Source organism: Manis javanica, chromosome 2 (assembly GCF_040802235.1).
Source record: "Manis javanica isolate MJ-LG chromosome 2, MJ_LKY, whole genome shotgun sequence".
Lineage (NCBI taxonomy): Eukaryota > Metazoa > Chordata > Mammalia > Pholidota > Manidae > Manis > Manis javanica.
The window spans coordinates 131,469,324-131,497,112 of NC_133157.1; the positions used below are offsets into that span (position 1 = coordinate 131,469,324).

General features: G+C 39.6%; 2 long non-coding RNA genes across 3 annotated transcripts in view; one reads left to right on the forward strand and one right to left on the reverse strand.

The window, feature by feature from the left end:
* LOC140847884 (uncharacterized) overlaps positions 1-27,770 on the forward strand; it is a 62,183-nt gene extending 34,413 nt beyond the window's left edge. The window contains exon 3 of the long non-coding RNA XR_012128148.1: positions 24,684-27,770. This is a non-coding gene — a long non-coding RNA (uncharacterized lncRNA). The remainder of the gene's footprint in view (positions 1-24,683) is intronic.
* Positions 1-27,789, reverse strand: part of LOC140847883 (uncharacterized) — a 60,933-nt gene that overhangs the window by 7,741 nt on the left and 25,403 nt on the right. Inside the window, exon 3 of one of the 2 annotated variants that reach the window (XR_012128144.1) lies at positions 4,497-4,587. The exons of the other annotated variant lie outside the window; for it this stretch is intronic. This is a non-coding gene — a long non-coding RNA (uncharacterized lncRNA). The remainder of the gene's footprint in view (positions 1-4,496; positions 4,588-27,789) is intronic. 2 annotated transcript variants of the gene reach the window in all.

Sequence of the window (27,789 nt, forward strand, 5' to 3'; positions counted from 1 at the left end):
GGCTCATATAGCACTTTTTATACTTGAAATAGCTCCAAGTGCTGGGCAAATTAATGACTAAAGTGTGCAGTGACTGGTAAACATTATAAGGCCCATTGCAGCTCACAGTCAACCTGAGATACCAGCACACCTTTCACAGCTGCAATGCAGTCTTTAATGTAAGCATTTATGTTAGCTATGGGAGGGGCAAAAGGCAGTCTTACACCACCTCACTAAGACATGAGCTGTGGCCATGCAGAAGTACTCACACTGGCACACTAGCAGCCCTGGAATCTTCACTCCGTCCCACGGAGGGTTGGAATGTGCAGGCTGTTCTTGTTCACGGATGGAGGTTGCCAAGTTCTGTTTTGCTACCATCCAACTCAGTTGGTTGCTCAGGGTATTGCCATTTATTTAGAAAAACATTCTAGAGTCCAAACTGTTGGACATAAATAATTTCAGTGAGTTTTAGTGTAGGTGCAACTCATATGCTGCTGGAAAGGGCACAAATCAAAGGAATGTGCCCACTTGAAGTGCCCAGAGTGAAGAATTTTCACTAGAGCAAATGTGTTGGAGTCACCACCACCCAGATCAGGATGTGAAATACTACGACCATTCCTGGGTCCTTCCCATGCCCATCACTGCCTCACCAAGGCATCCACTCACCTGTTTTTAATGCTTGAGATGAGTTTTTGCATTTAAAATTGTTAGGAAGCTATCCCTTTCTTTTTTATAGTATACCTCAAAGTATTTATTCATTCTGCTCTTTAGATGCGTTGGTGCTCCGCCCTCATAGTTGCTGTGAATTCTGGCACAATAAAGATTCTTGTAGATCTCTTTCCGTGAACATTTATCCTCATTTTGGCTGGCGATGTTCCTAGCAGTAGAATTGCTGGGTGACACTGCATGTGTATGCTCCATTTTAGTGCATGGCACACGTGGATGCTTCCACCAACAGTGACTGAGAGTTCAGGCTGCTGCCATCTCCCCCACTGCCTGCCAATGTTAGCCTCATTTAGTAATTCTGGCTGGTTTATGCATCCTGGGATCTAATTTGAGTTTAGGCTGCATTTCCCTGGGATTGACATGCTGGGTACTTTTTCATGTGTATATTGATTGGACAGCCTCTTTTATGAAGTGGCTGTTCAATTCTTTAGGGTACATTTCTATGGGATTGTCTTTTTTATTGACTTATAGAACTTCTTTATATATTCTGGACATAAGTCCTTGGTGCCATATGTATTGCAAATATCTTCTCCCAGTCTGGCTTGCTCATTCACTCTGTTAATGATATCTTTTGATGAAATTCCTAATTATAATAAAGGCCAATTTATAAGCTTTTCCTTTATGCCCAATGCTTTTGGTCTTCTTTTTAAGAACTCTTTACCCACTCCAAGTTCATGAAGATATCCCTCTATTCTCTTTTAGAATTTTATTGTTTTCCATTCACATTTAGATCTATGACCTACCTGGAATTAATTTTTATGAATGATATGAGATAGGGTCAAATGGGTTTCATATAAGGGAAATAATAATGAATAAACCATAGTGCCTGACTTCAAAGACCTTGCTTTCTGATGAGGGAAGTGGAAAATCCAACAATTAATTACAGTATAGTAGATATTTCTAAGTTACACTGTAATGAGAAAGGGAAATGGTTATTTTAAAAAGTGTGCTTTGAGTTTCCATTAATAGGCTTAAAGAAGATATCTTAATTGGTCCATCTGGTAATGAGAGACAGGGTTTCCTGGCATAGGTAATTTAGATATCTTTGGAGAAACAACAGCTATTTTGCTCTGCATAATAATTGACAACATCATTCTGTCTTCTAGGGGGGTTAAATACAGGGAATGGGACCTCCTGAACAGTAGAAGGAGGTGTCCTGGAAGCCAGGGCTCCTGAGCGAGGGGCAGCCACAGGGTGGAAGGGGCGATGGCCACTGAGAACCCACCAGCAACAGAATGGCCTGGGGATTTAGAGCCTTGATGTTTCCTCTTCTCTCTTCAGTGGTTCCTTTTCTGGGCTGTGATGTAATCTCCTTCAGTTCTTAAGGTATCAAGTAGATGTTTTTCCATTCAAAAGGCTGGGAGCTGTATGTCTGGGTTCTCTTGAACCTTCGTGAAGGCTTTCCTCCCCTGTGCTCTTTTCCCATCAGTCCCCGGAAGCCCGGCGTTCCACATTGCCTCACCATTGCCATGTTTTTTCCCAGGCTACCACCCTCTAGCTTATCATAAAACTTGCTTCTCAGTTATGTTTATAGCTAATTATAAGCTCCATGAGGGCATAGAGTTTTGTCTTTTTTTGTTACTAATTTTTTTTCACATGTATCCAGACTGAGGACCAGACCAGTAGGTCTTCAGTAATATTTGTTGAATGAATGTGTGATTTCAGGGTAGATGACCTGGGGCACACAGAGTGGTCCAAATTGTGCCATAATGGAGACTATTCTGTTGTCCACATGATTTAAGAAGTATCAGCAGTCTTATTGGAGGGAAATATTAATGTCAGAAGCCACATATATATTACTATATGAAACCGTATTTGTATACATGCACAAACATGCACAAACATGGATGATTTTTATTCAACTTAAAAAATTCCCAAGTTTAAAAGTATCTCTGCTGCTGGGATACAGTGGTTTAACAAAACAAAACAAAACCTGGATTGATTCCACCTGATGGTTGAATAAAGATTTTACTTTTTGGAGTGTGTGGAACCCTAAAGAATCCTAGTTTAATTGGGATATACTCTACTTGCAAATGCTATATACCTTAGTGACAAAGCAACAATCATTATTTTCCATCAAATCCACTGGACTCAGATTAAATCATATACAATATTCTGAAACCTTTCTAGATTGTTTAAAACATTTAATCTATTGAATAGCTTTGTGAGAAAGCTTCTTTGCAGTCATCATGTAGTTTTGACTTCAGCAGTGGTTTCTTTCTCTTGTTCTTCCAGTACTTTAGCCTTTGTGTTTTCATGATGATTTCATTGTGAGGGTCTACAATGCCTTTTTTGTCCCATTAATTATTAAACTCTTGATGGGGGGCATATAGACCACTTGTCTTTGTATCCCTCCATTCCTAGAGCTTCAGATAGATGCTCAGTAAATGCGTCTGCCCTTATTGATTAATTGGAAACACCAAACTCGCTTCTAACCACCTGGGCTCCAAATTTAGCACATTGTGTAACTAACAGTTAGCTAAGGCTGAACCAGAGATAAGTTGTGATCCCTTTGGTTAATCACTTCTGGTTGATTTCCGAAGTCATTTCCTGGGAAGTCTCCCTAAAAGAGTTGGTATAATTATGTCCTTACACCATCGTCAGTTGGCTCCATCCAGGAGCCAATAAGGTGACACACTAATAAGGTGACACAGCAGAAGCTCAAGCCAGAGAAGAAGACCCAAATAGTGATCATGCCTAACAGGACAGAGCCCTCACTGGAAGAGAAGAGGATGGCAGAGGAGTGACTATTAACGCTGATAAGAAAGATCCTGGAATCTTAAATGAAGTAAACTACGTGGCAACTTTTTCCTTTCACTTTTGAACATACAATGGGCTACTGTGCCAAAGAAAGTACTAGGTAATAGGTATTGCTATAAAGGAGATGTGAAAACCACTCACTGTTGCAGGTGAGTGTGTGCATGTCTGCATGATTCTCTGCGTGTGTGTTGCTGTGTTTGTGTGTATGTCTCTGTGTGTCTGTGTGTTTTTATGTGTCTGCATATGTGTGGTATGTCTGTGTGTGTGTCTGGATATCTGATGTGTCTGGATGTGTGTTCATCTCAGTCCAAGTCATTTTGTTTTGTTAATTAAGATGCAAGACTCCTTCACTTTTCCTTTTGCAATGTCTGCAAATTTTAACTGAATTCAACTTTATTGTCAAAAGTAATATTGTTCTAATATATGATATTTGGTATTAGCTATTCTCATTATTGGAATAATTTAAAATCCCACTGACAGGACTAACATAAGATGAGTTTTTTTTTGAGGAACTTAAAAGGACAGAATTGAGATGTGAAATCTGCTGGTTTGTGCAGATTATATGCTAAAATAAGAAGCGAGGGTTTTGGTTGCTTGAATCAAAGGGAAATGACTCATATCAATGATAGTATATAATAGACATCCTAAATATAGCTTTCCTTTTAATGTAAGACCTAATATTGATATAGTTACGTGAAACTTTATTTTACTAAGCTGTGATTTTCTCATTCCCTTTTCCTATATGTCAATTATCCCATCTTTCATTAAGTATCTGTTAAGACATATTTAGTATATAAAATAAAGTATTATAAAATCTGAGATGAACTCATAGGCCATAGAAAATGTTGAATAATCAACAAAGTGAGAACAAAAGGTCTCATGTCTATTGAATTTAAAGACAAAACACAAGGAACTTGGGGATACTATTATGAACATATACCCTTTGATCCTTTTGGAAAGCATATACATATTTACAACAAAAGCTGTTTCAGAAATAGACTTATTTTTATACTCTGCATCTCTTTACTTACTGTTTTGTGCTGAAAAATCATCAAGCTCACTTAATACTGCATCACAATAAATCTCAGTGTGGAGAACATAACCAAATAGTTTTACTGGATACTGAGAAAATAAAAAAAAAATGAAAGAGTCCATGTATATATACATAGAGCATTTTAAAACTCATTATTGATTTACACTAAATGTCCATTCATTATGCCTGACATTTATCCACAGGTTGCTTCACAAGAGTGTACCTGAGAAACACAGATTAAGAAAATAACAGACCACGTGTATCAGGTAGCTGTGCTGGTCTGTGAGGTACTTAAGTTAACTCAGGGATAACCACAGGAAAATATAGACAGTCCCGACTCATGATCCAACTTATAATTTTTGGTGTAACAGCAATTCACATTCAGTGGAAACCGTACTTGGAATTTTGCATCTGGCTTTTTCCCTAGGTTGGCCCTACACAGAAGGATGTGCTCTGTGATGCTAGTGGGACAGCTGTGAGCAGCCCAAAGCTACTTAGGTAATTCAGCAAAGGGACCCAGATTGGGATATAATCATGTGTCTCCCAGGATAATTCTCTTCACTGTTCAAATTGCTTCACAGAGCTCCTCTGAAACAGTACATAAAATCGGGGGAGGGGTGTGAAATAAAAATATTTCTGGAAATTAAAGGAGAGGGAAAATATGCCATGCCTTTAGGTGGATTTCAGTGGGGACAGTTACCTGGCCCCATACCCCTGAAGGCGGCATTAATCATAGGCCTTCTCTAGGCAACCTCCTTAGAGAAGATCTCTTCTCCTCACCTTCTCACTGATAATGTGTAGAAAACTAACTTAAACATTGACAACCATGTCAATGTGGGAATATTTGTGGGTTGTTTTCTGAGATGATTTTCAATAAATTCTGTAAAGTTTTAGATTGCCAGTTAGTAGATGTGCCATTTCCCTGATTTTGAGAGAATCCTTGTGGAACTGAATAGCAATGGATTGCAGCAAAGTGTTCAAAAATGCTGACATCTTATGATTGCACTTGGCTGAAATTGTAGTTTGTATGGCAAATCATTATCCTGGTAGTGACATTCTCTCATCTCTGCCTCCTAAAGTAACCTAGTTGGGAGAGTGACCTTCCTTCATTTTTGCTGCACTCTTTCGGTTAGCAACAAATCACAGGTCCTGCCCACTCAAAGGGAGGGGATTCCACAGAGCATGACTCAGCCAGGGTCACCTGACAGCTTGTTACTCAATGTCTAAGAACACTGTATACATTACAAGTGGTTTTGAGCCCCACACTGCGGGTCTGCAATTGAATTTTGCCTTTAGATCATTTAATGTTGACCTCAGAGTGCCAAAATAAATGTTGTAAATGTTCCATTCAGACTCCACAATATTTACTTTCTGAATCATAATACAACTAGTTCTTTATTGGGTTATTATTGTTGCAGTATAATCCACAAATTTGACAGTGCTCCCACTTAAACTTCTTTCCTTTGTGAGGAAAACTGTCCTAAAAATAACAGTGAACATAGGAAATTGGCCGAAGTGGTGGCAACACATTGGGTTACTGATTTGTTTCCTTCTATTAAGATGCATGGAAAGAATTTTACTTCCATAGGGGATGCCTTCAGGGAAGGCTTCTCCATCAGTGGAAATAAGCTTGCTATGGTGACATCATTCCAGTGACATGTGGCTGTTGGATTTACCCTTTAAGCAGAACTTTGTGATCCACACTTGAGTTCTTCTAGGCAGTGGTGTGTCCCTTGGGGTAAGAAGGCTGCAGGTTGGGGATGGGGAAGGCATCAGAATCAAAAATTGTTGTGCAGTGTGGAGTTCAAACAAAAAGTTAACAGAACAATGAGAGTTCACTGCACACCTGTTAAAAAGACCAAAGTCCAATAATCTGGGGACCCCCAGTTACTTGGTGAGGGCTTTGTGGGAGGCTGGGATCCTGTATTTGCACATGTGAATAGGATCCAGTAAAGCTCATTATAAAATCATGACTAATATGATATATCTCATAATTGTTAATATTTGCATTTATTTGGTAATTGGATTTGTGACTTTTCTTTTTTCCAAACTGCTTCCTAATTATGGCTTGCATTTTGTGTGGCTTTCTGAGTAAAGTATCACATATTTAAAAAAAAAAAAAAGATCAAATCCAGAACACTGACAATGGCAAATGCTGGTGAGGATGTGGAGCAATGAACAGGCACTCTTCCTTACTAGTGGGAATGCAAAATGGGGAAGCCACTTTGGAACAGTTTGGCGGTAACTTACACATGAAACACATTCTTACCACATGCTGCAGCAGTCACACTCCTTGGTATCTACCTAAAGAAGCTGAAAGCATATGTGCACACAGAAACCTTCATGTGGATGTTTCCAGCAGCTTTATTCATAAATGCTTAACTGGGAAAAACCCATCACCCACCAAAAAAACAATGTTTTTTTTTGGTAGCTGATGGATAAATAAACTGTGTTCCATCCAGACAATAGAATAGTATTCAGCACTAAAATGAAATGAGCTATCTAGCCACGAAAAGACATGGAGAAACCCCAAATGCATATCACTAAGTGAAAGATATTAGTGCTTAATATCTTAAAAGGCCACATACTGCATGATTTCAACTTTTTGACACTCTGGGAAAAGCATAACTATGGAGACAGTAAACAGATCTGTGGTTCCGATCAGGGGGAGGAGAGGTGAGTAGGGGAGCACAGGGGATTTGGGGAAAGTTAAACTCTGTGTGATAGAGCAATGCTGGACACAAGTCTTTAGACATTTGTTCAAACTCACAGAATGTGCACCACCATGAGGGACCCTAATGTCTGCTGTGGGCTCTGAGGGATGGTGGCGTGTCTGTGTATGTTCATCCAACAAATGTCCTATTTAGCGGGGACGTGGATAGTGGGGGAGGCTGTGCATGTGTGGGGATCAGGGGTAAGTGGGAAATCTGTGTATCTTCCTTTCAATTTTGTTATAAGCCTGAAACTGCTCTAAAGTTAAGTCCTTTAATTAAAAAAAAAAGATAAGTAGATATTTTTCACAAGAACTTCAGTGTGTCAAAGACATGCTCATAGCTCTCTATACTGATGAAAACTTCTTGAACAAAACATGACACACCTATTAATACTGAGATTTTCTGTACAGTAACCACTTATGAACTGTGGTATAGAGAACTTACTCCCTAAGGAAAGCCCTTCAGGGCACGGGTGGAAGGAACTCCCCCAAATGCCTGGCACTTTGGTGATGCTGGTTGTTTCTTCCCAGAGATAGTAAGTCTTCACTGGGCATCTATGTCTGCTGACTTCTGGGACCTGTTCACAATGCTGCGGTGTAAGACTTCACAGGGACCTGGTGATAAGGGAGCATCTGACTACCTTAGTTCTTCTCTAGGACCGTTCAGGTTGTTGGCACAATGCTGTTTTTACAGGTGTGGGACTGAGTGAGTCTGAACCAGGAAGCTGTTGTTCCTCCTCTAAAACCAATGGCTTCTTATTTGCATAATGGCCTCCTCATGTTCCCTTTACAGAGGAGTTAATTACATTAGAATACTGCAAATACAGGGCTTATCTATTGGGTTAGTAATCCTCTGATAGGAACCATGGATCTCCCCTCTGAAGTCCTCTCTAATGACTGTGGTCTGAAATTTGTGGAATTGAGTACATGGGGTATTTGCGTGCATAGAATTTAGAATACAAAACACCACAGCATACCATAACACAATTTTGAAAGTCGTTGCTTTGATTGGATTTAGAGCAGGATAATCTGCATTAGGAAAAAACTAGCTTGTCAAGAAGCTCCAAATAACAATGGGCTTAGCAAAAAGTAGTTTATCCCTCTCTCATTATTCAGAACCAGAAGGGAATGAATGGCCCAGGGCTGTGATGGCCCCTCTGCCTCTCCACATCCAGACCCTTCCAGCTCTCTGTTCCACCGTCCCCAGGATGTGGGCTAAACCTTCACAGTTCAGAACCGTGGTCTCTGAATTCTAGGCAGCAGGAAGGGAGCAGAGAGCTGCAGGGATGAGGAGGGTAGGGGGTGGCTTTCGCTCCAGTTGTCTCCCACCTTAATTAAGCCTGCCTTCAGGGTCTGGGGGAGCATTATGCTTCCACACAGCACATTACCACAGACACACAGGTGGGACAGAGCCCACTTGTGGCTCATGGGCCAGGGCAAAGCCTAGCTGGGGCCCCACATGGCTAAATTCCGACGGTGGGCAGGCTGTGTCCCCACCTTGGCTAAGAGTCCTTCTTTAGGACCATTCAGGTTGTTGGCACAATGTCATTTTTATAGCTTGTGTGACTGAGGTCCCCCTTTTCCTTGCTGGCTGTCAGCTGGTGGCTGCTCTGGGCTCCGCAGGCCCCCATGTTGCTCACCACATGCCCCTCTCCATCTTCAAAGCCAGATGCGGAGACTTTTCCTTGTGGCCTTTCTCCTGCTTCAAACATTTATTAAGAGGAGACCAGTTTCTCTTAAGGTTCACTAGATTAGGTCAGGTTCATCCAGAAGAATCCCCCTCTTAAAATTAAAGGTGCCAGCTAGCCTAATGTGATCCTGGGAGTGATAGTCCACCATTCCACAATCCCGGGGTTCCCTGGACCTGCACACTCGCAGGGAGAGGTGCTGGGTGGGCATCTCAGAGGTGTGCCTACCACAGTAGTCCAGGAAACATGATCTTTATTCTGGGTGGCTTAAATGCAGTACCCAGATTTTTTGAAAAACCACAGCCTCTGCTCAGGAGAGGGCCCCCGTGCCTGGCCTTGCCCCTCGGTAGTGCTTAGAAGCCACCGTCGTCTCTGCGACACTCCGTGAAATATCTAACTCAATGCAAGAAGAGGCCAGGAAACATGGTCTTCCACTAATTGCTAGTTGTCTTTTCCAGAACCAGTGAGGTTTAGATGACTATTTGACTAGACCACAATTCTGCAGGAGTTACAGTTTGAAAGATTCTGCTCCTTGGTTACTACCTCTGAAATGTGTCACTCTCTCCATTCTCTTATACTGTATTTTAACTAAGAGTGGCATTCTTATGTTCCATGACAGTTGCACTCTACTGAGGAAATGTAAGGGTTTAGTACACATTAGATGATAAATAGCTCGATTCTGCCTGAGAGACTAGAGCCAGATTTCCCAAAGACAATAGCATTTTCTGAAGATAGCCACACAGCATCTGCTCTTTCTTTTATGACTTCAACTTCCCTCCGTTGGGGTGGAGCCTATTTTTCCTCCCTTGAATCTGGATGGACCTTGGTAACTGAGTGATAGAGTAGAGTCTGGGGCAGAAAAGGCCATACCCCTCTGCCTAGGTTTCTCGGGATCCTCACTTGGAGTTCTGGTCACTATGTGGGATGTCCCACTGTACTGTGGCTGCCATGTTTTGAGGAAACCCAGGCCAGCTCCTGTGGGACCACATGGACAGGACCTGAGGCTGCACGAAAAGAGATGCCCACCTACCCACCCTTCCCTCCCCTGCTCCACCTTCCCCCACCTGCCTGGCCTGTCCTCCACTGCCCCCAGCTGCCCTGCCTGCCCCAAATAACCCACCTCCCCCACCTGCCTCCATCTGCTCCTACCTGCCCCCAACTGCCCCACCTGCCCCTACCTGCCCTCCGCTCCATACAGGTCCAGGACCAGCTACATCATGACTGGAAACACATAAGAATATATGCCAGACACACCTTTCCAAACTGAGGTGAGCCCTGCCTTTTGGGGGATTTGTTAACCAGGAAGAGCTCACTGGAGCATTCTTCTGGTCAGACCTGCAAATTGATTTCTCTAGAAATAATATAAGAAACATGCATGTCTACTCCAAGCATTTTGCAAAACAAATATAGTGAGAGACATGCTGGGGATGTGAATGTGGTTTGCACACTCTCATTGTTCTAAAGAAGGCACAAATAATTTAACTGTCATAACATTCACATTTAACAGCATCAACTCAGAATGCGAGGTGACATTACTGCTATGATGTTATGTAAACATTATAAATGAATATGTATTTGTGAAATGTTTAGGTGATACTGAAGTGTGACTTAAGTGTAAAGAATTTTGAAAACTGAGTTAATGATCATCTAAATTTTAATATGTAATAAATATAATTTTGATAAATACATGCTTTCAGGAATTTTTGAGAAATATTTATATTCACATGTTATTTCTTCTAGTTTATTATTTCTCCAGGAGTTTTAGAGTCATAAATAATTCACATTTATTTGCAGAGTAGGTCACTAGCCTCTTATCCCTTGTTAAATTTCTCTTTTAAGATTTTTTAATGAGGTGGACTTTTTGCTATTAATAGCTCCTGAGTGGTAACCAGGGCAAATGGAGTTTTCCTGAATGTTGATACTTTATATTAACATGAGTGTTGACATGAATGAGCCAAAGCTTCTTGTGTTGTGTAGATAGGCTTTGTCAGGGAATTTGAATGAGCTTGGGATCCCATTCTCCAACTGCTATGTCAAAGTGTCCTCTTCCCAGTTTTTGGGAACTAGGTTTTTTTCTAAAACAACTTGTTAAAAAGATGAAAAATATTGTTCTTAAAGTCTAGTTGTGGGACTCTTTGTCTGAAATGACCTCACACATATGATTTATAAATGTAATCCCTTCTCAAAGATCACGTGCAAAGTCTCTTCATGTGTTTTAAAACAGGGTGCTCCAAGCCCTGACCCCTCCCCCGGGACTGGAGTATCAGCAGGGTTCTGCCTGCACTTCTTTTACATGGTCCCCACGTTAACGCAAATATTTACTTCCTGTTTGATTCAGAGCCAGGAAATTACCAGAAATCAAGCTCAGCAGCAACACTAAACGCAAATGGAAAGAACAGAGACAGGAGGGAGGGGACAAAACGGAGAGCAAAGGAGGGCTTGGCTCAAGGATGCGCTGGGCTGGGGAGAAGTGGGGGGGTGGGGCACGTCGGGACAGCGCTGGAGGCTGGCTTCGTGCCTTCTGCCCCTTCATCCTGTGGCTTCCGAAACTCCACCAGGGTATGTGAAAATACATGGTACAGTAGTTATGCCCATCCTTGCAAATTTATTCTCAGTTATTTTTATTCCTATTTCAACATAGGAAAAACCACTCCTTTAGACTAATAGAGTACCTAGGGAAATAAAGATTGATCAAATAAAATTTCTGAAATTGAGTATATTTAAACATAATTTTGTTATTTTCAACATGAGAAAACAGTATCATTTTTCAGTAAAAACTCTGTAAATTATTATTTATATAATTATATACTATATAAATATACACATACATAAATAATTATAATATCTTTTAATTATTAATGAAATGGTGCCTTTAAAGTATAAGAAAGCAGGAACCAGAAAATTTTCTTATAGAGTTAAGCACTTTGTATTTCTGTTACTTGGCTAATCGGGGTAAAGAGAATTAACATTTATTGGACACTTTTCTCTAGGACTTTGCATGTATCATCTCAGTTGTTTTTAACAATAGACAAAATGTAAATATGAGACTAAGAAAAGATAAGCAATCTGTACAGCATCACACAGCATGTTGGTGGGGGAGCTGAAGTGAGATTCTGATCTGATGGCCCCAGAGCCATTCCCCCCCCCCCGCCCTTCCCCACTAGAATAGCTCACCTGCTCAGTCAATAAGAGCTTGTTCGAATGTGTTTGTGTTTTCAGGCCTGCACTACACTAAAAATAAAATCAAATAACTAAGCATATCTTTATGTTTGATGCTGATTGAATCCTTAAGTAAAATCATGGAATATATTACTCAGCTACTTTTTCTGTTTTTATTAGAGAATCTGTCAAAATGAATATGAGCAAGAGGGCATGAACACCAGATAGATCCCATTTCTTTACAATTCAATTATTTAATAGTCAAAACTCCTCATTTACCCACTGCCAAGAACCTTTCAAGTTACTTTCAGAAATATGCCATTAGAGAATAGCACCAGCTTGTTTTCTTGGCTACTGGAAAGAAAGAGAGAAAGAAGAACAGAAATCAGGGCACATTTATCTAGTTTTTACTCCAGGAAATCTTTGTTATTCAGTAAAAATTTGCTAGGTTATCAATACTACTTCAACATTTGTTGAGAAAACTGTCTTCAAGTGAAAATGCAGCTCTTGAATGCTAGGATAAGGATCTTTGCATTTAATTACAACATGGCAGATATTTTATTTTCCTATGTAGTAGCCATGGTAAAAATATGTACTAGTAAGATGGTGAGCTTAATCACAGTAATGATAATTTACTGTGTCTGTCTATAATTTTACAGCATTTTCACATACACAATTCCACATGTAAGCTTTACTTAGTTTACACAGCACTTTTGAGCAAATGGAATACAATCCACCTCACAGTTAGTAGGAAATAAGTAAGGAAGTTCTGTTGCTAGTCAGTAACCTGGCACGGCCTGACACACTGCCTCCTGCTGGCAAAGGAGCAGCATAGGAGATGGGCTGGGAGCGGCGGCCAGAGGAGCGTCCTCCTATGGGCCAGCCACCCACCCAACCATTGTGAACAAGATGGGCTGTGAACTGCCTGGTTTGGAGAAGTTCAACCCTTCCTCCAGATCTTGGCCTGGTTCAGAGACTTGCAGAATTTACCACTGGGTTTCCGTCAAGCTGCCATAACACCTTCTTTCCCCCTAGAGGAGACTATTATTAAGTCGTTTGCATGGTTTTTCAGAGATAATTAGTAGAGCATACAGAATAGGATCACAAATCTCCAAATACCTTCCCACCAAGCAAGTATTACCTTATTTTATTGTAAGAACATATTTAAGAAAATCTCCTCTTGGAAACCTGCCAAAACATAAAAGGAAGATGCAGACCTTTCCTCAGCTTGCCAATGAACAGGAGTGGATTTTTAAGTCTCTGAAATGTGTGCTCCAAAACATTTTCAGTATTCAAAAAAATACATGATTTGCCAACTACTGGCTTGATAGTTCTCATGGCCCAGAAGGAGTGTAAGAGGTGTCCAGTTCCACCAGCATGGAAGGCCTTCCTGGGAATCAGCCAGCTCCAGCCAACCCCTCTCAACAGGTCGCAATCCTGTAGACTTGCAGAGGCACTTCTGCCAAATCATGGTAGCACATGCATTTTCATATTTTTAAGATTCTTCTTAGCAGATGTATGAGTGTGGTTGCTGTATACCAACAGTTAACGTTGGTTAAGTACTTTAAAGTCTAGAAGACTCTGTTCCAATTTTCATCATAAAGTCTCTTTTATTATGAAATTACATAAACACAGAACAGAAAGCTAGGATGACAGGAAAGCCTCATAATTCCACAACCCTACCAGAGCAAATTATCCAATTATCTGGGAGCACTTTATACAGATTTAAATGTACATTAATCGGTACATACAAATACCAGCAGGGCCTTCTACCCTTTGTGACTTCTCTCAGTACTGCCTGAGAGTATTGAATGCAGAGGCCTCGTGTCTTCACGAGCTTTTCTACCTCTAAGTCCTGCATCAATACACAATGCCTCTGTTATGTCTGTGGCAACCTGGGTATAAAACTTAACTATCTACCAACTATCCCTTGCTCCCTGGGCCCCCATACCATCAAGTAGAAATACACACACTCTCAGACACTGAGTATGCAAGTTATGCCATTTCATTAACTACTTGACAGTAGGTTAACAGTACTCTCTGCTCACCCAAGTAGGCTTTGGTGATTGGAAAGTTCCAGCATAGGATGCACATGTGAGAAACATGCAGGAAATCCAGGCCCTTCTCTCCATCCTTCAGAGAATGAAGGAAGCTTAACTCGGCATCAGCACTAAGTGGAGACCTTGACCCTTCCCATGTTCAATGGATGTGCATTCATTTAGCCTTGAGAGAAGCACCCTCCAGGAAGGCTCTGTGTGTGTGTGTGTGTGTGTGTGTGTGTGTGTGTGTGTGTGTGTGTGCATGTGCATATCTGTAAGGGTGTGCACAGTACTTCTGTTGATGGTCTTCCTGTTAATTTTGGTGACTCCTTCCCCACTTTCCCCTTTTCCCACTTACTTTCCACACTTTCATGTAACAAGGTGAGGATTTCTCCAGGATTTCCCAGAATGAAGTGGCTTTTCCCTCCCCTAACAGGATTTATGCACCTTCCAGGCTAGGGTTAGCTCTCATTTATTTCTATATGACTCTAAATATTTTCCATGCTCTAGATATTTATCACTATTTCTAATTAGCTGTTCTGATCAGAAGGCTTTCCCTCTGAGGACTTTTAGGAACATACTTCTTTGTATATCTTTACTGATACCTTAGTGAGATTTTAGGAAGGAGGGAAATCATGGCATGTGCTCCAGCTGCTAAATTGAACTTAAAGGCACAACCTTGTCTCAAAGCATTCTGCACTTAATATCTCCCACTCCTCTTAGTGAGAGCATACTATTCTATTCAGTACCTGCTCCATCATTTATTTACCTAGTTTCTGATTATGTATATTTATCATCTTAGTTTTTATGCTTAGAAAACATGATACAATGAATATTATTACCTCTTCATGTAGCTTTTGTCTTCATTTAAATTTTTTCCTTTGTTTCAATTTCCAGGAATAAGATTGCTGAGCCAAAGGAGATGTGTATGTTTATGATTTAAATGGTTTGCAAAAGAGTCGTGCCAATTTACAATGATACCACCAGCAAATGAGAATACTAGTTTAGTGCACTTTTTCAATTTGGCCACTAAAAATATTTCAAAATATTTGCTTTTCTGTGACTTTAAATTTTTTATTCTTAATTAGTTTTTTAAGTTTATAATTATTACTTTTGCCTGGCTCATTAGTAAAACAAATGGTTTAAACAAAGTAATCACTCTGATTTCTATTTTAATGAAAGCATAGACTTCAGATTCTTTTGATTTTACTGTGCCAACTTTTAGCTAATAAGTTAAATGGAATTAATTCCCACATTTTGCTCAATAATTTCACCTTTCTCTACTTCTCAAATAAATAGTAATAAAAGCCACTCAGAGCACTTTACTATCCACCTTCGGTGCTCCATTTCTACTAGAAATATATTACTTTTTAACTTAGTAACAAGTTTTCCTCTTGTCTATACTTACTGATACTTGGAGCACAATACAACAGACACAAAAGACTAATAAACCGATTGGCTTTAAAAAGCAACCAATTCCTTTAAAAAATAAATTTTATGGTACCTGCCAACTGTTGTCTGAGACCAACAAATAATTTGGTTAAATAAAGGTCTTCTTCTGGCATTATGTGCAAATAATATATATAACTTCCAAGACAACCCTGCCAGGTAAATACCAATGTCTGTTACCTAGATTTTACTTCACAGGAGGTGAGAAGCAGCAAACTAGAAAAGCCACTTGAGCTTACAGTGATTATGTAAGGAAAACTTTTGGAATGAAAAGTGATGGTCTTTTGCCAGTCAAAGTGGGACCAAATAGAGAAAAATATTTCAATATTTTTGCACAGATGCCAAGCAAAACAAAGCCCTGGCTTTTAAATGATGACCTATTGGGTCATCAAAAACGTTTAAAATTTCTAAATAATTTAGAAAAATTTATTTTAAACATATTTTTGAAAATTAGAGTGATTCTATGCTGCATCTTGAAAGTATAAAGTGGTTAACAGGATTAAAGTACTGTATAGAATATACCTTTATTCAACATGGTTGTATATAAATGAAAAAGTCTTCAGAAGAAGTAATTGTGTTTGAAAATTTCATACTATGAAGTTAAAACTTTGGAAGTCTCTGACTCTCTGCCATGAGACAAACACTTTGAGATTCAGTGTTGACTGGAATTCTACCCAGATTATCTGTTGTTGTTTAAGCCCCCAGTCTGTGTTCTTTTCTAGCAGTCTGAGCTGACTGAGAAAAAAGTGGAGAGATATATATTGACTCTAAGATTTTACAGAGGATTTGAGTTATGCTTTTATGCCCCTGCCTTGACTGTGTGCTATTGCATTTTATTTTCCTAAACTAGATCATGATTCAATTAACTGGAAAATACCCACCACATGATTGCAGCTTCTGTAGAGGAATGATATATGAAGATGATTCAGTATGCACTCTGTCCAAGAAATACACATTTTTGGTTAACATCTTTATAATTTGCTTTTCTGCAAACATGCTAGTCAGTGCTTTCCCAGGTCATCACCACTAATATAAAGACCATTTTCATTACATATAAACAAAAAAAATATGCAAGTGAGCATTATGTTCCCTCCCTGCATGAATTGTAAATCTTGTTGTTGTAACCACATTGAAACAGAATTCCTACATGCTAATAAAGCCAGGAACAAGGACAAAATTAGATCTAATTCCAGTGCACTCACCCATAACCTGAATCTGATGGAAGTTAGGAAAAATTCTATGCTGAAGTCCCAGGGTAGTAGAAATTCTTGTACAATTGAAGGAGAAAACAGATCCTACAGCTCCTGATAAGCTACAGTTAGCTTCCATGCTGGGGTCCAGGATGCACTATTAGGTGCTAACACGACACTCCCAGCACTGGTGGTTCTGGCAGGTGCTACGCCTTCCCTCCCTGAGCCAAACGGCCTCACTGGGGACAGTAACAGATGTGCTTCCCACCCCACTGATTTTCTAGAATAAGAGTACAAAAGGAAGGGAAAGAGCTCTTGATTATGTTTGAATAGAAACATACCTGCATCCTGCACTAGTGGTGTTGGAGACCAACAAAGAATTGGTTAAATGAAGACTTTTCTGCTGAGCATTATGTGCAAATATTATACATGCCCTCCAAGTCAATCTTATAAGACAGTACTGTTTTCCCATTTCCCAGATGAGGAAAATGAGAGCCAGAGAATTTAACTGATTTATTCAAGGTAACACACCTGGTAAATGAGAGAGTGGATTTAAGCCATGTTCTAATATTTCAAAGCCAGCGTTCTTAACTGTTCAGCAATATTGCTTTCCTAATGTCTTTGAACATGTGTATGTTAGCCAGTCAAGTTAACGCTTGTTAACAGCTCAGTAATTGATTAAAAATGAATCAAAATTGGTCAGGAATGAGTATCCTTTAAATTCGTCAACAACAAGAGAGTTGTTATGGGACAGACTTATATCCTGAGCACGCTTTTCTAACAGTGCTAATGAAGGCTTGCTCAATTTAACACTGCTCAGGAGCATATGCTGTCATGGTGGTTTTCTCATTTTTACCGAACAGATACTGTACATTTAAGATTTGCAAGACAATCTGCAATTCTTCTTCTGGCATGACCCTGCCAGGACATGGGGAGTCTACCAGAGCCAGAGCTCTGTGTTGGGGGGCACACAACATTCCTTAGCCAAGCCATTCCCAACCCTGAGGACATACTGGTTGGTAAGGGTAAGTGGTGGATCTCACAGTTCCCAGTTGTGCCCCAAATGAGTGAAATTGTTATCACAAACCAGCTACAGATTGCAGTCTCATAAAACAATCAACATGATGATGTGTCAGCCACGAGACTGAATCGTATCTGTGTTCATATAGCTCAAACTCCTAACAATTTTTAATCCTAACTGGCAAAGAGAATTTTCAAGGTATCATTCAGTGCTACCTTTTGGAGTTCATGGGTTTTTTTTTTTGGAGTTTATGAATGTGCATTTTATTGTTTATTTTCTCAACAGTAAAGTCTTGAATCACCCACTATCTGAAAATTTTCAAATGAAAAGGGCCTGAAAGGAAATTTTCATAATAGATCAACTCTGTTCTTTTAACAGTTAAATGAATAAAATATATTTTAAAGAGTTTATATCTTGGTGGGTCAACCCTTTAGGAGAGAATATATAACTTGATTATGACCAAATTCTCCACCATCCTTGTCAATCTACCTAAAGTCAGTCCCCACCTTCTGGGCCCACCTGTACCTCCACGTCTGCACAGAGCCTGTCCTGTGGCAGCAAAGCCATAATGACCTCTCTTTTCCCCAAGATCCAAATGTGCTTCATCACATTAAATCATGTTTTAGATACCATTGTGATGTTTTCAAAGCTCAACTTTAAGCTTTGTTTAAAATATAGCATTGCATTACTGTTGTATTCATTACATCAGGAATTTTGCATAATAAATGTACATTAACTGATAAAATTCATGAACAGTTTTTAGTCGCAAATTCTGATTGTCGGATAGTTAATGTTTCCAATTCCGATGTGGGGAAGGCAAGATTGTGTTGCCATATTGGTTCATACTCAGATAGAAGTCTGGAGATGGCTGAAATGTGGACTTGCTTGTACCCCTATATGGATATTTAAGAAATTTTACTGAATAATCCAGAAAATCAATTTTGTTTTTAGATTTATTCTAACACTGGTTCCCTTATTACATTCTTTTTCTGGACTCTGTTGGAGGGGTAAGGAAAAAGGAAACCATCTCCAGACATACACCAATGCATCAGATATAGGATAAGAAGGAGTCTAGTCTTACAACAGTTTATCACTTTCCATTTTGTTGACTGATGTCTCACTGAATGTCATGGGTAAGTTCACATGCCAGTCAGAGGAGCTGAGGTGATCCTTCCTGAGGTCTATTGAATAGGCTGGCCTCAACTTTGAACATTTATCACACTCACTAGTCACTCTGTGCTAATATTCTTAAGCTCCATTTGCCTTCCTTGGGTAAATAGTTTGAAGACCTCTTGTCCTCCTAACTTAAAAGTAAGGTATTTCTAGTACTTGCAAAGTCAGGTAATTGATTACAAAGGGAATTCAGAGGTTAGAACTGTAATTTCCTCTAAAGGAAACACCCATGTTTGGAATTTTTAGTAGCTGTCTGTCTGTTATTAACAACCCTACTTACATTTGACAGACAAGTAATAATGTGGCCATCTATCTCCAAGACAGCAGAGCTGAATATATTTCTAACTTCATAAATGAACTTTAAAAGCCCTACAGACAAATTTCATTAAAGAATGGAAATTCAGTAAATGGAGTCTTTGGATTTTATTGATGAATAAATCTTTACTTTTCTACAACTGCTAATAACAATCTTGAAGACTAAATAAGTAAAATAAATATTGCCTGTATATTAGATGCAGTATTCTTGGAGCAAGGTGGTGCAGAATGCTTTTAGGATGGCTGCACATACACATTCTTGCAGCAGGGCCAAAGCATCCTGTAGGAATACCCTGTAGGAAGAGTATCAATCTTTGGAGAGTTCTGATCTTCCACAAATGTAACCCAGGCGGGACCCTCCACTTTCTGTTCTGCCCTGCTTGCTTATATATAAGGATGTCCAAGGCCAGAAGAGTATTTTAGAAGCTCACCTTGAATAAATCAAGTTCAATATTGTTACCTTTGCTGTTTTAGTAAGTAGGGATAAGCATAGTGGTTGATCATTAAAAACAGTTCTTTCTTCATATAATGCAGAAGTTACTTTTTCTTTTAGAAGAAATTACTTTTCTCCTAAGAAACAGTTTTGGCCATATTTTTCTGTAAGTCAAGAACTTCCAAGCATTCTGAAACATTTACATGCACAGTCTCAAACTTTGCTGTCAGTTCATCTCCTGGGGTGGCTCCACATTTAAGAGAAGCTTTGAATTTTGGTTAAAAAGTGTGGTCTGATGAAGATGTTGTTTAGCTTAGTGGTATCTTAAAAATTTATTGGTTTGTGCCGTGTATCAACTACCCAGTGTTCAAAACTGTTGGTGTGTAGGATGAGGAGGCAAGAAAGAGGCAGAAAACTTTGGTTTCTAAGAATATTCTGGTGTTGAAAGCGACTTGGGAAAAACTGCCTTGTATGACAGAGAGATCTATGGCCGGTGCCTGGCCTACCCAGTGTGGGTGAATGGCGGGCACCGAGTCAGGCTCTGGCTGCCCAGACACTCTTTTCAAGACACTAAGGCTATCTGAGCACAGAACAGTTCCTGACAAAGTGTTTGCTGATAGGCATTCTGATATTGGGAGAGAGATTATGCATCAAAAAGGTGAACAATCACCCTCAACTTCTGTAAAATCGTTCACCCCCTCATCCTTCAGGGCGCACTGTGGGCGAAGCTCCCGAGACTCTGGGCTTCGAGACATGATGATGAGAAGACCTGGGCCTGCTGGGAAGCTGTCTGAATGGAACGCACAGCACTAGGAAATCAGTACAACAATGTTTTCCTCTTCAACATCTACATAAATCAACCAAAATAGAAACATTTGTTTCTGAAATAATTTGGGCATTACTCTGTTTTGCCAATAAGCAATGAACATCCACCACTCTATAAGCACTGTGACATTGTCAATATAATGCCACAAAAGATATGGACACTGGCCACCCTGAGAAATCATGGGGAGAAAAGGTAAATCAAAGGAAAAACCTGAGGGATGATATAATTGAATTAACTAGTGATAAATTTATTCTGTTAAGCAATAAGCTGAAGAGGAGAGTTAACTGTGGGGGAAGGATTTGGACAACCAGCTAAACTGAGCAAAATGTTAGCCCAAGTCTCCTAGAGGCATGGTGGCTAGGTAAGAAATTAGAATTACAGTAAAGGATGGAAGTAAAAATTATACCCCAGCCAATATGCTAATGAACAGATAGTTCTGAGCACCAGCTGTGTCTGGAAATGTATGAAGTACAAGTCTGGGGCATTGTAAGGTGTGCAAGTCGACATTGGGTCTCTGGAGGTTAATACCTGCCTCTGCGGTAAGTGCCGTGGACGCCTCTTTACAGATTGAGACAGTGATCCTCAGAGAGCGTAAGCAGCTCATTCAGGATGCCTCAGAAGGGCCCGGTGATCTGGGAGGTAAACCCAGGCTTGTGTGTCTGAGACGTTCCTAAGCCCTGTTGTTTCCTCCTGCTCTTCTGACTTTATATCGGATCCAAGTAGAAATAAACTATAAAATGAAACACGTCACCAGGTCAAAAGGTAGAAGGACTGAGGAAACGTTGAGAAACAGACTGCAGAGCAGGCCAGAGCAAGCCTGTCCCTGTGACGGCGGCGGTCCTGTCTGAGCGTGGGAAACCCACTGCTGGATGGGGCTGGCTGTGCAGAACCAGGAAAGTCATGGTGACTCAGAGACTTAGAAGCGTCTGGCTGGGTCCCCAGGGCTAGGAATCTATTACAAAAACACATCAGGAGAGGTGACTGTTGTCTGGAAGGGTTTCTTAGCTATGAAAGGTGTGGAGAATTAGGGTAGGAAATGAGCAGAGAGGTGAATTCAAAGCAAGGGGATCAATTGATCAAAGGATTGGGATGAACAGTATGTGACCATACCAGTGAAAGACATAGCCAATGTATCCCTGCTGGTGGAGGACGGAGCACTTCCAAGACCCTATCTACAAATATCCACCCATAAGAAGATACAAGAGAAACAACATGTATTCTTAAATTTTTTATTCAGCTGGGAAACTCTTGTTAACATTCTGGGTCTTTGATTTTTTTTTTTTATTCCTTGCAATGTCTTGGAGTGATATTTGAAAACTACTTCAAATAGAAGCCCCATACTATTTATTTAAAATCCATCTACAAAATTCTTTTAAAAGTAATTACAGAAAATTATCAGCCTTTGTATCTTTGCTGGCTGACACATCATATAAATCATCTAGTGTGTCACTTCTGATAAAGCCCATGTAATCATATTACATGGCAGGAACTGACAGTCATAAATAGACATGATAACCTAATTTGAGAAAGGCAGACAAATGTAATGAGAGTTTAGTTCAAAAACACTGGTGAAATTTTACAAAGGATTGGCATATTGATGTGATTTTAAAGAATATTTATAACATTTTCTTCTTCTAAACCTTAATGCTATTTCAGTTTCATGCTTTAGATATAAGTTCATAAAAATGAGTAATATAAATTATTTATAGCAAACTTTAAAAAGAAAGAGAGATCTGATTATGTGACTCAATTGATTTTTACATGGTTACTTAGTAATTAGTCTTTTTCAGGTGCAGGTTATAAGCGGGGGTCTCTTCCCTTGGCAGAGAATGAAAGCTCACCAGTGACTGTATATTGAGAAAAGAAGCAGCATTTTACTGATATACTACCTTGGTATGGCTGCCAAACATTGAACTTCATTAACAATATGAATACCACAAAAACAAGAAACTCTGTTTCTTGGGCCACATAGAACATTGAAAGGAGAACTTGGCATTCTGAAGGTGGGCTGAGATGGGGAATGCTCATTTTTAATGCTGGTGGTAGTTGGCCCTACAAGGCATACGCTAGAACCTGTAAGAGTGATAAAGATGGGGGCCTAGGATAAGAGTGGGCCAGCCAAGCTCTGACTATTGTCCTGAGCTGGGAAGATCACTCCAGTTTGCTCGCTGCCATCTCAGAGCCCTACAATGACCTCAGGTGCTAATGTGTGTGGATAAGGGCCTCTTATCCTTCACTTGTTATATTCAACCAACCCAACAGAAGAAAAGAGTGGCCATGCCTGCCATATTTCCCCTACTTGCTTGCAGTCCCATATGCTTTATCTTTGTGCATGAGAGTAGTGAGTCCTTACCCACAATGCAAGGCTTGTGCATTCTACAGGCTAATTTATCCGGATATGCACTCAAGAATGCATTGAATACGTGAAAATTCTAATCTAATGTTGTGGTACGAAGAATGTTGTAATCCATGTTTCTAGAAGTGTGACACCTTTTTTGTGTGTGTGTGAATCTGGGAACAAATAACTTCATCTATTTTTCTTTTCACACAACCTAAAAAAATAAAAAAACAACCAAGCACACAGCTCAGTACCTCAGAAGAGTATGTCAAAAGGGGGTGAGGTGAGGAAGCAAGTAGCATATCTGTACTCATAAAACCTCCTGCAAAAAATGAGGGATGCTGAGTGATGGTAATTTTCTAAAAAGAATATTGTCAAGTTTTCTAATGATAGTTTACTTAATCTAAATAAGCCCTTCCCCCAATATGTACAAGTAATGAAGTTAGTTATCTCTAAAATGTATCTCAAGGTAGTTTCTCTCAAGTCTGAAGCAGGAAGATTTAGCTTTGAAAGGATTAATAAAATTTATCAATTAAAAAAATTACAAAATTGGCAACCTAATGAGTCATATTCATTTACTAGATGAAATATTCAGTTAATGAAAAGGGGATGGCCATCATGGAGACAAGGAAGAATCAGGGAGCAAAACTATTATTGTACAACTGTGCCAGACAGTAAGATAAATCTGGAAGATCTGAATTTTCCTGGAACTAAAAAGGGCATTTTTGAAACAACAATATTTTATGTCTATTCATGACCTAGAAGAAGTATCTCTCAAGAGCACCCCTATGCTGCCATCATTTAACATTACTTTAGAATTGTAGTAAGTGCAATAGGATAAGAAAAATTAAATTTGAATATAAGAAGGCTGATAATAGAAATACTCTTTGATGCCCATCTTTCAAACATATCCTGTATAAGACATTCGACCCACTGACGCCTCAGCTGAGCCTGATCCTGACTCCTGTAGTTTACTGTTTAGGTGTATTGGGCATCGCTCTCAAGACTAAAGCCCCACAGCCTGGCTAGTCACATCTAATTTATTTGTCTGGGTTCATAAAATGATTGGGCTAATCACATTCACTTCCCAGGAAAATACACATGCTTTGTTCACTAAAAGTGGAGAGAGATAAAGAAGCAACAGAAATGAAAAGGAACAGAGTTGTAAAGAGAGGAAAAGTGGGAATGCCCCTCAGAGAAAGCACCCCTAGTTCCTGATACTTTTCACTGTCTGTGGAGATAGATGTCTCTGTTTTTTCTTCTTAGATTCCTCTCAGATTTTTTTTTTTGTATTCTTTTAATAGATGATAGTCAGTCTCTGTTTCCTGAAAGAAAGAGTTCTGAAAATCCAGGTTACATAAACATATTTAAAGTCTTAAGCAATTACTGCTGGCACATGGTATGACCAACGCGTTGCTTACATTTCCTCATTTGGCTTCCCAGTAGTCTGGGATGTAGGTATTATCAGCACCAGTTCAGGGGATAAGATCCACATTAAACCACACATGAATTGCTCATGGTCATGTAATGATGAATAATGAAGAGAGGATTTGGATACAGGCCCTGATCTGGGAGTCGATGTTTTTAACTGCCTGCCGGACTGCCCCTTCGCTGCTGCTGATGTGACAATCTATCTACAGAACTGAAGAGATTAAAAAAGAAACCTATTAAAGTGACTGTAGTTCCTTGACTCTGAAATGCAATAAATTTAAATATTTCAAATGTCTTTAATAATAGCAATGTACAGAAAAAATAAAACAGTGAAATAATTTTATACTTTTTTCTAGGATGCAATGACAAAATATTTATGAATAAAACTATATCTTGCCTTCCTCCTCAAGGTACAATCAGTAGCTGACTTTAAGTGATCTTCATTTCATTGTCAAGAGGTCCTTCTGAATGATGCTTGGCTACCAGCACTTATGCATGTCTTCACGGACACTCACCATTCTAAGAACCTGCGCTCACGATTTTTACAGATTGATGACATAAATTTCAAGGATTGAGAAGATTGGAATTTGATCAAAATTGTAGCTTTATTTATTTTTTTATTAGCTGACTTATATAAGGGTAAAACTCAATGAACTTTTTCCTAGAAGACATGTGGAAACTTCAAATAAATGTATTTTTTAATACCTACTGATAATCTGATAATCTCTCATGATGCATGAATCTATTATAATGACCTCTCTGAATTTAAAAATTGTATGATTTATTGGAAACATTTAAAAATTAGTACTACACTAAATTGATGTGTAGCAGCATTGTGTGTACATGCAATAAGTGTTTGTTTCAGTCATTTCTCAGACAACTGGCAATTTTGGAGCCAAATTTAATGTAAATTTTAACTGCTACCAAAGCAAATAGCTCATGTGGTGGCCAAAGGAACTGATGTCTTCTGTGTCCAGATGAAAGCATCTAACCCTAGTGACAGCTGTCAGGATGTAACTGCCTCCCATGACAGCTGGAGACAGCATATTGTTCTTGACATTGAGTAAAAACCAGGCCTTGATTTCAGAGACATTAAAAAGTGAAGAAAACATCCATTTAAAAATGATAGAAATGGTGATGACAGTGATGGCCATTTGCAAAATCATTATAGAAAAATCTGTATTTTCTCCGTATGTTAACAATAAAAAAATTACTGTATGGAAGCTAGGAAATGTATTGGAAAAGATTATCTGTTATTCTCATTATACTATTATAGTAATAGCCTCCTGCTCATAAACTTATCAATCAATAAATAAACTTGTAATAAACTTATCAAACCTTTTTCTGGAGCAATAAGAAGAGGAACATGCTCGGCCATCCTTGCATTCCACCAGGAATCATGCTAGCCACTCCACACACACCATTTCATTTAATCCCCAAAGAAACCATGTAGGAAACTTATGAGAAAAATGCAAAGCTGAGGCCCAGAGAGAAGTTAACAGGTTGTGAAAGAGCTCATGAAAAGGCAAGACTATTTTCAAAGTCGCCACACTAGGTCATGAACAGCAAATCTATGTCTCTCTTATTCTAAAGTCCCAACAACTTCTCCATAATTATGTTGTTTCAAAAAATGTATTTTATGGCAGAGAAAGTGGCCAGAACACTTTTTTTTTCACCAAAAGTTAACAAAGGGCTCTAATATTTGCAGAAAATGTTTGTTTTTTCATTTGGTTGAATATTTTAGCCATGATCAGAAAAAAAATCAAGTACATGAAATTTGATTACAGTGTTTTTTTCAAATACTTCTCTGAAACATATTTGAACCATTAGAACTTCCTGAGACCACTGGCCAGAACTGAAAGCCTCTGAGGTACACTTACATCTTCCTGTTCTCAAATAAGGGAGGGCTCCAGTGACGGCTTTGAAAGCTCTCTGAACTGGCTCATCCCTCTTCAATCCCCATGGCCAAATGTAACCAAGGCACCATAACAACACTCCGTGGCATGCATCCAGTGAAGTAAAGATAAAGTACAAACATCAAACTGATAAGGTGATGACAAAAACGTCCTGTTAAGTAAATAAAACCAGAGACCGTCTAGGGACTGCCTTCGCTTCTTGGGTTTGAATGAGAAACAACCATAAAACCTTAATGTTGGGGCTATTGGTTTTCTCCATTTTATCCCTCAGTGGCACTCTATTCTCAAAAAGTGGATTATTAAATTACATATTTACTGAAGTGGATTTGAAAGAAAAACACTTTTGAACTCATAATGTAATAAGCAGGGTACACGTTAACTATAGGGTGTGTGGGAGAAGCAGATGCTTTCACCATTTATTCACCTGCTAGTGAGTCACTGCAGACCTTATCCAGGTTGAATTGTTGACAAAACGCCTCTTCCTACCCCTGATCCGTTGCCACATTTGGCAATGTTAGAACTATTATAAGTCTGGAACTTCCTGTAGAACTTGGAATGACCATGACCAGAACACCAGCATAACCTTTAACAATAAATCAAACTAAGGAGTTACCGTTTCCACCATCCGCCCACACTGCCCTGACAGGCACTAGGGAGAGAGAACACTGCTACCTCCCCTCCTCCTTGGCCTTGGTCTCAGAACTCCATTGGGACTGCTTTTTGTGGCCACAGCCTTGAGAGCAAAGCCCTTGGAAATCAGTGCAAGCGTCAGGCTCACCAGTGATCTGCTGAGGAGAATGACATTGACAGATGCTCCCCTGAGATACTCTGCTCAGCAAAGGTGGCACAAGGATATGCCTGAACTTGAGGCTGCCACCGTTGATGCTGGGTTCTGTCCGCACCATACCAGCATGTCTGGGTCACTGGGTTATTTCACCATCAAAAGCACAGCGCCCCTCCAGTGGTGGGCTTTAATCCAGTCTGCAGGGGATGAGGCCATAGGCTATAAATGCCATCCTCATGCCACTGTTGAAATCCTCTGAGAAAAATAACAGGGGCTGCTTCTGTTTTATGCTGACACCACCTTCAGATGATCATTTCATGTTACTCATCAGTTTTATTGCTTATACACATGACTGTGCATGCCTCCCAGAATCAAAACAGGAGTCAGGAGTCATCTAGTCATTCAACAAATGCATTAAAGCACCTACTGTATGCCAAGCAGCACCCTAGACACTTGGGGTAGATCATGAACAGGGTAGACAAAGATCCCTCACAGTCAATTTTCTTTATGAGAGTAAGAGAGATAATAATCAGAAGCATAATAAACAAGTAAATTATGTAATATGTCAGAGGTGGTTAAGTGTTCAGGCAAAAAGAAAACTGAGAGCAGAAAAAGAGATTTGGAAATACGAGAGCTTGGTGAAGCAGGGAGGTTGGGGCAGGCCTCAGGTTTGTAGAAACATAAATCAATATATAAAAGCATAACCTGCAGGCAAACCATCAAGGTTTAAATTCCATGCAATACAAAATTAAAATCTGGCTCTCTCCACACACCCCCCACCCCCAACCTTTGCATTGCCACCCCCAGGCCCTAATT